We start from the raw sequence: 12,612 nt of genomic DNA, 5'->3' as shown, positions 1-12,612 counted from the left end.
TTTCCTTGAAGATGTTTCGCTTCTCATCCAAGAAGCTTCTTCAGGTTTTCATGAGGCAACTGGACTTTTCTTGGTTTTTCCCTGAAGATGTTTCACTTCTCATCCAAGAAGCTTCTTCAGATTTTCATGAGGCAACTGGACTTTTCTTGGTTTTTCCCTGAAGATGTTTTGCTTCTCATCCAAGAAGCTTCTTCAGATTTTCATGAGGCAACTGGACTTTTCTTGATTTTTCCCTGAAGATGTTTCGCTTCTCATCCAAGAAGTTTCTTCAGGTTTTCATGAGGCAACTGGACTTTTCTTGATTTTTCCTTGAAGATGTTTCGCTTCTCATCCAAGAAGCTTCTTCAGGTTTTCATGAGGCAACTGGACTTTCTTCGTTTTTCCTTGAAGATGTTTCGCTTCTCATCCAAGAAGCTTCTTCAGGTTTTCATGAGGCAACTGGACTTTCTTCGTTTTTCCTTGAAGATGTTTCGCTTCTCATCCAAGAAGCTTCTTCAGGTTTTCATGAGGCAACTGGACTTTCTTCGTTTTTCCTTGAAGATGTTTCGCTTCTCATCCAAGAAGTTTCTTCAGATTTTCATGAGGCAACTGGACTTTCTTCGTTTTTCCTTGAAGATGTTTCGCTTCTCATCCAAGAAGTTTCTTCAGGTTTTCATGAGGCAACTGGACTTTCTTCGTTTTTCCTTGAAGATGTTTCGCTTCTCATCCAAGAAGTTTCTTCAGATTTTCATGAGGCAACTGGACTTTCTTCGTTTTTCCTTGAAGATGTTTCGCTTCTCATCCAAGAAGCTTCTTCAGGTTTTCATGAGGCAACTGGACTTTTCTTGGTTTTTCCTTGAAGATGTTTCGCTTCTCATCCAAGAAGCTTCTTCAGGTTTTCATGAGGCAACTGGACTTTTCTTGGTTTTTCCCTGAAGATGTTTCACTTCTCATCCAAGAAGCTTCTTCAGATTTTCATGAGGCAACTGGACTTTTCTTGGTTTTTCCCTGAAGATGTTTTGCTTCTCATCCAAGAAGCTTCTTCAGATTTTCATGAGGCAACTGGACTTTTCTTGATTTTTCCCTGAAGATGTTTCGCTTCTCATCCAAGAAGTTTCTTCAGATTTTCATGAGGCAACTGGACTTTCTTCGTTTTTCCTTGAAGATGTTTCGCTTCTCATCCAAGAAGCTTCTTCAGGTTTTCATGAGGCAACTGGACTTTCTTCGTTTTTCCTTGAAGATGTTTCGCTTCTCATCCAAGAAGTTTCTTCAGATTTTCATGAGGCAACTGGACTTTCTTCGTTTTTCCTTGAAGATGTTTCGCTTCTCATCCAAGAAGCTTCTTCAGGTTTTCATGAGGCAACTGGACTTTCTTCGTTTTTCCTTGAAGATGTTTCGCTTCTCATCCAAGAAGCTTCTTCAGGTTTTCATGAGGCAACTGGACTTTTCTTGGTTTTTCCCTGAAGATGTTTCACTTCTCATCCAAGAAGCTTCTTCAGATTTTCATGAGGCAACTGGACTTTTCTTGATTTTTCCCTGAAGATGTTTCGCTTCTCATCCAAGAAGTTTCTTCAGGTTTTCATGAGGCAACTGGACTTTCTTCGTTTTTCCTTGAAGATGTTTCGCTTCTCATCCAAGAAGCTTCTTCAGGTTTTCATGAGGCAACTGGACTTTTCTTGATTTTTCCTTGAAGATGTTTCGCTTCTCATCCAAGAAGCTTCTTCAGGTTTTCATGAGGCAACTGGACTTTCTTCGTTTTTCCTTGAAGATGTTTCGCTTCTCATCCAAGAAGCTTCTTCAGGTTTTCATGAGGCAACTGGACTTTCTTCGTTTTTCCTTGAAGATGTTTTGCTTCTCATCCAAGAAGCTTCTTCAGATTTTCATGAGGCAACTGGACTTTTCTTGGTTTTTCCCTGAAGATGTTTCACTTCTCATCCAAGAACCTTCTTTGGGTTTTCAAGAGGAAACTGGACTTCCTTGGTTTTTCCTTGAAGACGTTTCACTTCTCATCCAAGAAGGTTCTTCAGTTCCGACTTCAGTCGGAACTGAAGAAGCTTCTTGGATGAGAAATGAAACGTCTTCAAGGAAAAACCAAGGAAGTCCAGTTGCCTTTTGAGAAAGCACCTTTGAAGATATTAAGAATTGTTGTGTATGGTAATTTTGTAGGAAAGTGGGTGGAAATATGTTAGTCCACTGATGGATTAGCTTAAGAAAAGGGATGTTTAAGTGATATATTTAGGGTAGTGGAGGAAATGGACAGAGTTGAATAGTTAAATTAGGACTTATGTGGAAGGCTGCTTTGAAATGTTATATTAATATACACAAAGAATAAATGTTAAAGTAGGATTTATTATACAGTCTTAAAGTGGAAGGTTGCTTTGAAATGTTGTAACAATACATAGATATAAGTTTTGGGGAGGACAAAAAGGGTAGATTATTGCTAAATTGGGAGTTATAATAATATTTTGTTAAACTAGAAGTTATCATACAATGTTATAGCAGACTGCTTTTTTTTTTTTTGAAATGTATGGTAAAAGGGGAAAGTAATAATATTAATAATATTTTTAGTAAGTAAGGGTCAGTATATAGAGGAGAGAGTAAGGCGATGGTAAAATATTATGTAATCTGTTATGAATTAGGTTTTTGGTGTGAAGAAGTCGCGGGGGGGATGGGTGGCGAAGGGGGGTTAGGGAGGAGGGGGGGGAGGAAAAAAAAGGGGAAAAATTTGTATTTGAAAACTTTTTCAATAAAAAAAAAAAAAGAGAAAGCACCTTTGAGACCTCTGCAAGAACAGTTCCTTCAGGACTGAAATTTGCTTTCTGCGCCAGCTACTCTCCATGGTCCCAGCTAACACGTTCAACAAGCTAGAACTATAAAAGAAGCCAGAGCAGATAGAAGGAAGGAGTGACGATTATCTAAGTCCGTGATGGCAAACCTGTGGCACGCAGCACTCTCTCTAATGACACGCGAGCCATCACAGCAGCTCAGCTGTGCCACGCATGCACGCATGTCTCCTGCTGGCCAGCTGTTCTTCGGGTCTCTGCCACACATGTGTGGGGGTGGGGCATGTGCGGGGGGCGCATGCACATACACGAGGGCATGTGTGGGTGTGCATGCATGCATAGGGGGCAGGCGGCATGCATGGAGGGCACGCACAGGGAGCACGCATGCATGCCCAGAGGGCAGGGTATGTGCAGGAGGCCGTGTGTGCATTGCATTTTGCGGGTTCGGGCACACGCATGCGCATTCGCGCACGCACACACTTTGGGCACTCGGTCCAGAAAAGGTTAGCCATCACTGATCTAGGTCATTTTTTTTTTTAATTTGATTTATATGCCGCCCTTCTCCGGAGACTCAGGGTGGCTTACAATATGCTCAGCAATAGCCTTCATCCGTTTGTATATTTATACAAAGTCAGTTTATTGCCCCCACAAACTGGGTCCTCAATTTACCTACCTTAGATAGGATGGAAGGCTGAGTCAACCTTGAGCCTTGGCGAGATTCGAACCTGCAGTAATTGCAGGCAGCTGGTCTTAATAACCAGCTTAATAACAGGGTGCCTTAGACCACTGTACTACCAAGGCTCTTTAGCAGATGCTGCTGGAGGAAGAATCAGAGGCAGAAACTGGGAGAGCCACGAGCGAGGGGATCCACCCAGCGCCAGAAGAACAGGAGAGGAGTAGCCCTCTTTGGCTGCAACCAAAGAAGAATATGCCAAAAACTCAGCCCTGAGCTCCCAATGGTGGCAGGGTGGACTCCGTAAATTTCAGTTGCCAAAGAACCAGGCCCGAGTGTGTCAAGGGGAGAAGCTGTGAACATTCCTGAGTCTGTAGATAAGGAAGCGTGGGTGGAGGAAGTCACTAGCAGCAAAGCAATTTGCACATAAAGCAGTCTTCTAAGCAAGATGGTCGGCGTACGAGTTTAGTAAATAAGTCGAACAAATCAAAGTCTTAGAATTTTAAGTTATTCTCACTTTAACTCAAGTATAAGTGAGTTCAGCTGGTATTATAGAAAACATAGAATAGAACAGAAGAATAGAAAGAGCCTTGATAGTACAGGGGTTTAGTGCACCCTGTTATTAACACAGCTGCCTGCAATTTACTGCTGGTTCGAATCTCTCCAAGGCTCAAGGTTGACTCAGCCTTCCATCCTTTCTAAGGTAGGTGAAATGAGGACCCAGTTTATGGGGGCAATAAGCTGGCTTTGTATAAATATATACAAAAAGGATGAAGGCTATTGCTGAGCACATTGTAAGCCGCCCTGAGTCTTCGGAGAAGGGCGGCATATAAATCAAATTAAAAAAAAAAAAAAAAGAACATAGAATAGAGTTGGAAGCAGTGGTGAAATGTAAAATTTGTTACTACCAGTTCTGTGGGCGTGGCTTGGTGGGGTGGGGTTTAATATGACTGAGTGGGCGTGGCCATTTTTTTTTTTTTTTACTGTTAAAAGCATTTTTTCTACAACCTCTTCGGCTGAAGAGGTTATTAAAAAATGCTTTTAAAAGCCGCTGACGATCCCAGCTGACTTGCCTGATCGGCAGAGTTTTTGCCCTTCGCAGCCCCCAGGAGCACTTTGCACATCCCGTTTTTAGGAGGCCTGCGGAGTGCTCCTGGGGGCTGGGGAGGGCAAACCTTTTTTTTTTTTTTTAAACTTTATTGTTAAAACAAAAGTTCAAACAAAACTTTTTTTTCTTGTTTACCTCTTCGAAATCTTGGTGCGTCTTATACTCCGGTGCGTCTTATAGTCCGAAAAATACGGTAAGTAGAAACACTTGTGTACACTAACTTTTTATACGCACCCTTCGCACTACACTCGCATAGTTATAAACAGTATTATTTTCACTCATGAGTGGTGTGAGTGGGACTGTCCCACTTCTTTCCTATCTGTTCCCACCCTCCAACCCAGGAACCCCAGAAAGAGGCTTCTGCTTTTGAAGAAATCATGAACCTATTAGACCATTTAATATACTTCAGGAAAGCAAATGCAATTTGAAAAAATAATAATAATAACAACCAGGACTTGATGGGACGGCTCCTGTGATTAAGAATACAGAATTATGACCAAAAGTTGGGAATGCTCCAACACTATAGTTTTTAAGAAGAGATTGGACAAGCATTTGTATGAAATGGTTAACAGCGATGTCCAGTGCACATTTTGGATTAGAGAGACATGGATTTTAGCAAACTCAGAACAATAATGATAAGTAGGTTCTTATAGCTGGAGAAAGTAATGGGAAGAGCAGCCTAAAATCAGGGGCTGTTATTTATTCTTTTTTTTTTTTTAAAGAAGGTACTAAAAGGACAATCAGGAAAGGGGGAAAATATCGCTTAGTGAATTTCTGAAACAAAAGAAAGGACTTTCTAAGCCACGGAAAGTAGGAAAAGTCAAGAAGGGCAAATATACACAATCCATAACAGCCGAGATGCTGTCAGAAAGGATAACGGTGAGAATAAATTGAGGCTGGTAAGGAGGCCGAGAACACAGTCCAAGCACTTCTTCAGTTACGTTGAAAATAAAAGGAAGAGGGGTGGAAAAATTCACAGGGCAGCCACTTCGTGAACACAGCGACACTTCTAAACAGGTAACAAAGAAAGGGAAAAAAGGCAGAGGGATCCAGGATTACAGGTGTTTCACCAGGTAACGCTGTAGAAAAGAGAGGAAAGCAAAGAATTGAAGGCTGTTGTGGCCCGCCAGCGGCCTGCGCGGATCGTGGCTGATCCCGACGAGGAGGAGGCTGATGTGGGGTCGCGCCAGCAGCCTGCGCAGCCGGCGCTCGCGTTGGACAGCGAGGAGGCTGAAGAGGATGTGGTGCCAGAGGCAGAGACTCAGCCAGGGCCTTCAGAACCTCCAGAGGCTCCTTCAAGTGGAGAGAGTGAAGTGGAGGAGCCTCTCCTCAATGCTCGAGCACGCAGGGCTGCCAGAAGGCAGGAGTGGCTACTCAGGAGGAGGAGGTCTCCTCGAGAGTAAGGTTTGAGGATAATTGGCCACTCCCTTAGCCTATTTAAGTTGCACACAGTTAGTAATTTCTTGCTGGAAACAATGTCTAATTATTACAGAGCATTTTGGAGAGTGAGTGTCTTATCGTATCTTGTTTTCTGGGCTGGTTGCCAACCTTTGCCGGACTTTGTTTATTCTTGGTACATTATAACTTTGATAAGGACCGTTGGTGTGCGTCACAATCATTGGGAATCCAGAGCTAGGGCAGAACAAAGGCTGAGTCTAAGAGAAGTAAGAGAACTGAGGGAAGGCGTTTTTTTTTTCAGTCTGAATGAGTTAATCTTCAAGAGCAACGAACTCTATTCTAGATAAGTATCCGTTGATCATCTAGGCAAATTTTTCACCCACACAATCAAGCAAATCACCGGAATATAAACTGACAGCAAACAGCACTCCTTACTACCCTGTTTCCCCCCAAAATAAGACATCCCTGATAATAAGCCCAATCGGGCTTTTGAGCGCATGGTAATTTAAGTACTTATTTCAGGGTTAAAAAAATATATAAGACAGGGTCTTATTTTCGGGGAAACATGGTAGCACTGATGATGTTACCTACTTTGGGTACTGAAACATCTGCAAGAAATCAAGCAAGTTCAGAGGGCACCAAGGACCCCACAGTAGTTCTCCCCCTCCTCCTCCTCTTCCTCCTCCTCCTCCTCCTCCTCCTTTCGTCAAACCCTACTCCCTTCTAGCACTGATGATGTTACCTATTTAGGATAATGAAACATCTGCAAGAAAACAACCAAGCTCAGAGAGCACCAAAGACCCAATTCAAAAACTAAAAAGAATTTGAGGAGTCCTTGATGCTCTCTGAGCTTAGCTGTTTTCTTGCAGATGTTTCGTTACCAAATCTAACAAAACAAACAAACAAACAAAAACAGAGTTGGAAATCCCAAAAGTGCTTTTTTCAAGAGGCAACTGGATTTTCTGGATTTTTTTGGAAGATGTTTCTCTTCTCATCCAAAAAGCTTCTTCAGCTTCCCCTCCATCCAGTCAGAGCTGAAGAAGCTTTTCGGATGAGAAGCGAAAGGTCTTCCAAGAAAAACCAGAAAGTCCAGTTGCCTCTTGAAAAAAAGCACCTTTGGGACAACCATGGCCTGGATGACTGAGAATCTCCATAGACATACTTGGAGGGACCTTGGAGGTCTTCTAATCCAACTCCCTGCTCAAGCAGGAGATCCTATACCCTTCCAGCTGTCCAGTCTGGTGATGTTATTACCTAGGGATCTTGGAATCCTAGTGGGCAACCATTTAAATAGGAGCCAGCCATGTGCTGCAGCTGTCAAAAAAGCCAACACAGTTCTAGGCTGCATAAACAGAAGGATAGAATCAAGATCATGTGAAGTGTTAGTACCACTTTATAAGGCCTTGGTAAGGCCACACTTGGAATACGGCATCCAGTTTTGGTCGCCACGATGAAAAAAAGATGTGGAGACTCTAGAAAGAGTGCAGAGAAGAGCAACAAAAATGATTAGGGGACTGGAGGCTAAAACATATGAAGAAAGGTTGCAGGAACTGAGTATGTCTAGTTCAATGAAAAGAAGGACTAGGGGAGACATGATAGCAGTGTTCCAATATCTCAGGGGCTGCTACAAAGAAGAGGGAGTCCAGCTATTCTCCAAAGCACCTGAGGGCAGGACAAGAAGCAACAGATGTAAACTAACCAAGGAGAGAAGCAACTTAGAACTAAGGAGAAATTTCCTGACTGTTAGAACAATTAATCAGTGGAACTACTTGCCTCCAGAAGTTGTGAATGCTCCAACACTGGAAGTTTCTAAGAAGATGTTGGATAACTGTTTGTCTGAAGTGGTGTAGGGTTTCCTGCCTAAGCAGGGGGTTGGACTAGAAGACCTCCAAGGTCCCTTCCCACTCTGTTATTCTATTCTATTCTATTTTAGTCTGAGTACCGTGTTTCCCCGATAATAAGACCCTGTCTTATATTTTTTTGAACCCTGAAATAAGCGCTTGGCCTTATTGCTATGCGCTCAAAAGCCCGATTGGGCTTATTATCAGGGGATGTCTTATTTTGGGGGAAACAGGGTAATAAAACATCTGCTAGAAAACAACCAAGCTCAGGGAGCACCAAGGAGCCCTCCTTTCAACCCTGAGCTACGAATATTCTCCCTTCCCCCCCCCCTTTGGCTTCTTTTGGTCCCCTGAAATGTGGGGCAAAGATTATCTGGATGCTGCTTAAAGAGTGCTCTGCATATAAATGCGGTGTAGAAGCTTATTCTTGGTTTAAAAACAGACAATAAACCCCCGGGACTTCTGTTCACCATGAATGGGGAATTGGAGACAGATAGTTTCCTCAGACTGAACGCCAGACACATATGAAGCCCCCTCTGTTAATTCAACAACCCCACAAAAAGAAGATGGCAAAAAACGCAAAAAAAATAAAAAATCCCAGCGTGAAACTTGGCCTGCGTGCAACATCCTTTTATGCCTGCTAGGAGGATGAAAAATTCTGCCATGGACAGAGCAGGGAGGGGGCAGCCGATCTCCTCAGACAAGACAGACAGTCGAGAGCTGTCGGTGGGTCGCAGAGTTTTTCTCCGTTAAACCGCCCCTCCCTCCCTCCCTCCCTCACCCCCTCTCTTGGAAATTCACACCTCTGACACCCAGCTTTTCCAGCTGTTCAAAATCCTCGACCCAGAGAAAGGGGGGGGGGCCTGTATTGGGAAGGACTGTAACCGATGCTTTTCGCTGAAGGTGGACGTCTTTCAACAGATTGCCTGCAAGGGGAAGAGGACGATGGAGAAGGAGGGAAGAGACTGGCGGCCACAGCCGGGCTCTGAAATAACCCAGCTGAGGCTGGGGCCCTTTTTAAAGATCGGGTCTCGTTAAATACGGTCACTCATGCTCTCGTTACTTCCCGCCTGGACTACTGCAATGCTCTCTACATGGGGCTCCCCTTGAGGAGCACCCGGAGGCTCCAGCTGGTCCAGAACGCGGCCGCGCGGGTGGTTATGGGAGCGGCGTGGCGCTCCCATGTGACCCCCCTCCTGCGCGAGCTGCACTGGCTCCCGGTGGTCTTCCGGGTGTGCTTCAAGGTTTTGGTTACCACCTTTAGAGCACTCCATGGCATTGGACCGGGGTATTTACGAGACCGCCTTTTGCTACCAATAGCCTCTCACCGACCAGTACGCTCCCATAGAGAGGGGCTTCTCAGGGTGCCGTCGGCCAAACAGTGTCGACTGGCGGCCCCAGGGGGAGAGCCTTCTCTGTGGGGGGACCTACCATCTGGAACGAGCTCCCCCCAGAGATACGGAGGATCCCGGATCTGCGCACGTTTCGTCGTGCTCTCAAAACTTTTTTATTTCAGCAGGCTGGCCTGGCCTAACTCTCCTTTTTTAAATTTTTAATTCGTTTGATTTTATAAATTGGGTGTTTTAATCTGTGTTTCGGCCAAAATATTTAATAATTTTAAGGGACTTTTAATATTTGTATTAGCTGTATTTTATCTTGGCTGTTCACCGCCCTGAGTCCTCCGGGAGTAGGGCAGTATAGAAATTTGATTATTATTATTATTATTATTATTATTATTATTATTATTATTATTATTATTAATAATAATAATAATAATAATAATGATTCTCTGCAATTCAGAGGTGGGATTCACTTACCTTCCCTACCATTAGCAAATGGGAGCGTTGTGCGCCCACGCGCTTGCGAACCAATGCAATGCATGCGGCTTTCTGTGCATGGGCAGTAGTCGCACATTATGTCCAGGCGGGTGGGGGGAACCTCCCGCAGTCGCCACTACCGGTTCGTGCAAACCAGACAGAACCGGCTGAATCCCACCACTGTTGCAATTCCCATCTAACTCCTTCCCGTGTCCAGCAACATCTACAACCTTCCTTCTCTGCTGTTTTTTTTCCAGGAGGCAATTGGACTTTTTTCTTTTGGAGACGTTTCGCTTCTCATCCCAGAAGCTTCTTCAGCTCTGACTGGATGGTGGGGAGTGGAAGGATTTATATTCCCTCCATTTATATTCCTTTATTCCTTTATATTCCTATATTCCTTCTTTTTAGAGGATGCAAATGGCCAGCTGTCTGCAAGGAATAATAAATCCTTCCATTTCCCCCGCTATCCTGTCAGAGCTGAAGAAGCTTCTTGGATGAGAAGCGAAACGTCTTCAAAAGAAAAAAGCAAGGAAGTCCAGTTGCCTCCTGAAAAAAGCACCTTTGGGACAACCATGACCTGGAGGACTGAGAATCTCTACAGACTTCCCTCTCTGCGTTTCCCCTAAAAGCTCCACAACTGAGCAAGAATTCCCTGGATGTTCTCCCCTCTTCGTGCCCTCCGGGCAGGAGAGGGACGACGCTGGCTGGAGAAGCCAAGCAGAAAGTCACCTGAACTGACCAGCGGAAGAAGCAACCTTCCTTGTGTCTAGTGCAGGGGTCGGCAACCTTAAACACTCAAATAGCCACAAAGGTCCTAACCGGAAGCCCCCATTCAATTCTGGAGCTGACCGGAAGTCCAGTTCCCCCACCATAGAGTCTCCTCCTAGCGCAACGTCCTTTATCTCAGCCAACCGGAAGTCCGGTTTCCCCACACACACACACACACACGCACCATAGAGTCTCCTCCTAGCACGGCATCCTTTTTCCTCTACCTGTTCTAACCAAAAGCCCTATCAATTGTGCATCAACCAAAAAACCTGCCCCTTGCCATAAAGTCTCGTCCTGGCGCGCTATGCTACACAGCAGAGATGCACCCTCAAACTGGGAAGGGGTCAGAGCCCCCAACAGTTCCTGCACCCAAACCAGTGGTGAAATCCAATTTTTTTTACTACTGGTTCTGTGGATGTGGCTTGGTGGGTGTGGCTTGGTGGACGTGGCAGGGGAAGGATACTGCAAAATCCCCATTCCCTCCCCACTCCTGGGGAAAGGATATTGCAAAATCTCCATTCCCACCCCACTCTGGGGCCAACCAGAGGTGGTATTTGCCGGTTCTCCAAACTACTCAAAATTTCCACTACCGGTTCTCCAAACTGCTCAAATTTTCTTCTACCAGTTCTCCAGAACCTGTCAGAACCTGCTGGATTTCACCCCGACCCAAACCTACAAATGCACCCCTTAAAAATAGCAAATACAGGAACATACCTCCTGCAACGTCACTTCTGGGTCTCCAGCTGGATGGAGTTTGTCGACGGGCTGTAGTTTTTCTCTCTTTCTCCTGCAACACAACAGCCACACACAAAATATATTTTTTTTAAAAAAAGTTTCTTTCTTTTTTTTTTTTTTTACACACATATCAAATCAGTGAGTAAACAGTGTTGTGGCCTAGGCTTCCTGATATAGTAAAAAGCACACAATTAGTCCCCCAAATCCCTTTTTTTAATTTAACGGCTGTGAATTCCTTTCATTCACAGCACGTGCTGAATCACCCAGAGTTTATAAATAGTCCAACAGAAGTCTGCCACAGTCCTTCGGATGAGGCTGGTAAACACCCACCTTTATCTTCTTTGACACGCTGCCAAAGACCTAATTGGCAATTATCTTGGCAAGGCCACACGGAAACAGAGAGTCAAAAACGGAGCTTCAAAGTACAAACTGACACCATCCACAACGTTGCTCTCCTGCAAAGGGCCCACGTGCCTTTGCTCCTCTTTTAAACCTTATGGGAGGGGCCAATCATCTCCAGGCCTTACTCCCGAGTCATCCTTTTTGCTTTAGCTGCTCTTGCCTTCTGGCAGCTCTGTGCATGCGCGCACTAGGAACAGGCTCCTCCTGTTCCTCTGCCTCTTTGCTGTCTGACTCTGGAGGCTCCGGAGTCTGCGCATCACTCCCAGATGGCCCTGGCCCCATCTCTGCCTCCGACGCAGAGCCCACGTCCGGGCCTTCCCCTGACTCCAGGACTGGTCCATGTTCCTCCCCAGCCTCTTCACTGTCCGACTCCGCTGCCAGCTCTGCAGGCTGCTGGCGGACCACAACAGATATATATCTATGGAGATTCTCAATCATTCAGGTCAAATTTGTCCCCAAAATGCCTTTTTTTCCAAAATGTCTAGATCTCAAATGTTAGCCTTCCTCTTTTTCTACACTTTTTACCCAAACTCAATTTTGCAAATTTTGCAAAAGTCCATCCCTGGCTGTCAGGAGAATAATTTGGAGTTCCGGTTCGAGCCGGGGCTGCGTAAGAATCAATAAAAATGAGATCCAGACAGCTGTAAGGAAATAAATTTATTCCTAAAAGCAAAAGAGTTTGCTTTTTCGGGGCAGCTGCAGAGAAATGAGATACAGTGACAGACTTTTATAGGTAGAGCTGTTTGAGGCCGTGGAAGTGTTTACATGCTGATTCAAGGGTGATACTTGAGGTGTGTATGTGTGTGTGTGTGTGTGTGTGTGTGTGTGTGTAGGTAGGTAGGTAGGCTTGTTCTTGTGAACGTGCAGTTCTGTTGGAAGACCTAATTTCATTAACTCTATTTGTGTTGGCAGACCTTCTCCTTTGATATGTGGATTGGGTCTGGATCAGGGGTGGGTTCTAACCGGCTTTACTACTGGTTCGCTTTGTGCGCGCGCTTCGCTCGCGATCGCCTCTTCGGTCACGCGCTTTGCACGCGATCGCCGTGCACATGCTCGCGTTGCTCGCCTGTGCGCCAAACTTGCGCTTTGCGCAAGCGCATTGCAAATC

General features: G+C 44.9%; 1 protein-coding gene across 1 annotated transcript in view; it reads right to left on the bottom strand.

The window, feature by feature from the left end:
* The window catches only part of TSPAN9 (tetraspanin 9), a 136,320-nt gene that overhangs the window by 95,468 nt on the left and 28,240 nt on the right, over positions 1 to 12,612 (bottom strand). Inside the window, exon 2 of the mRNA XM_070947257.1 lies at positions 11,082 to 11,154. The gene's annotated coding sequence lies outside the window, so the exon portion shown is untranslated. The remainder of the gene's footprint in view (positions 1 to 11,081; positions 11,155 to 12,612) is intronic.

Source organism: Pituophis catenifer, unplaced genomic scaffold (genome assembly GCF_029215685.1).
Source record: "Pituophis catenifer annectens isolate HBS135680 unplaced genomic scaffold, rPitCat1.0.hap2 SCAF_7, whole genome shotgun sequence".
NCBI classification, from domain to species: Eukaryota; Metazoa; Chordata; class Lepidosauria; order Squamata; family Colubridae; genus Pituophis; species Pituophis catenifer.
This window is presented reverse-complemented; position numbering and strand designations above follow the sequence as displayed.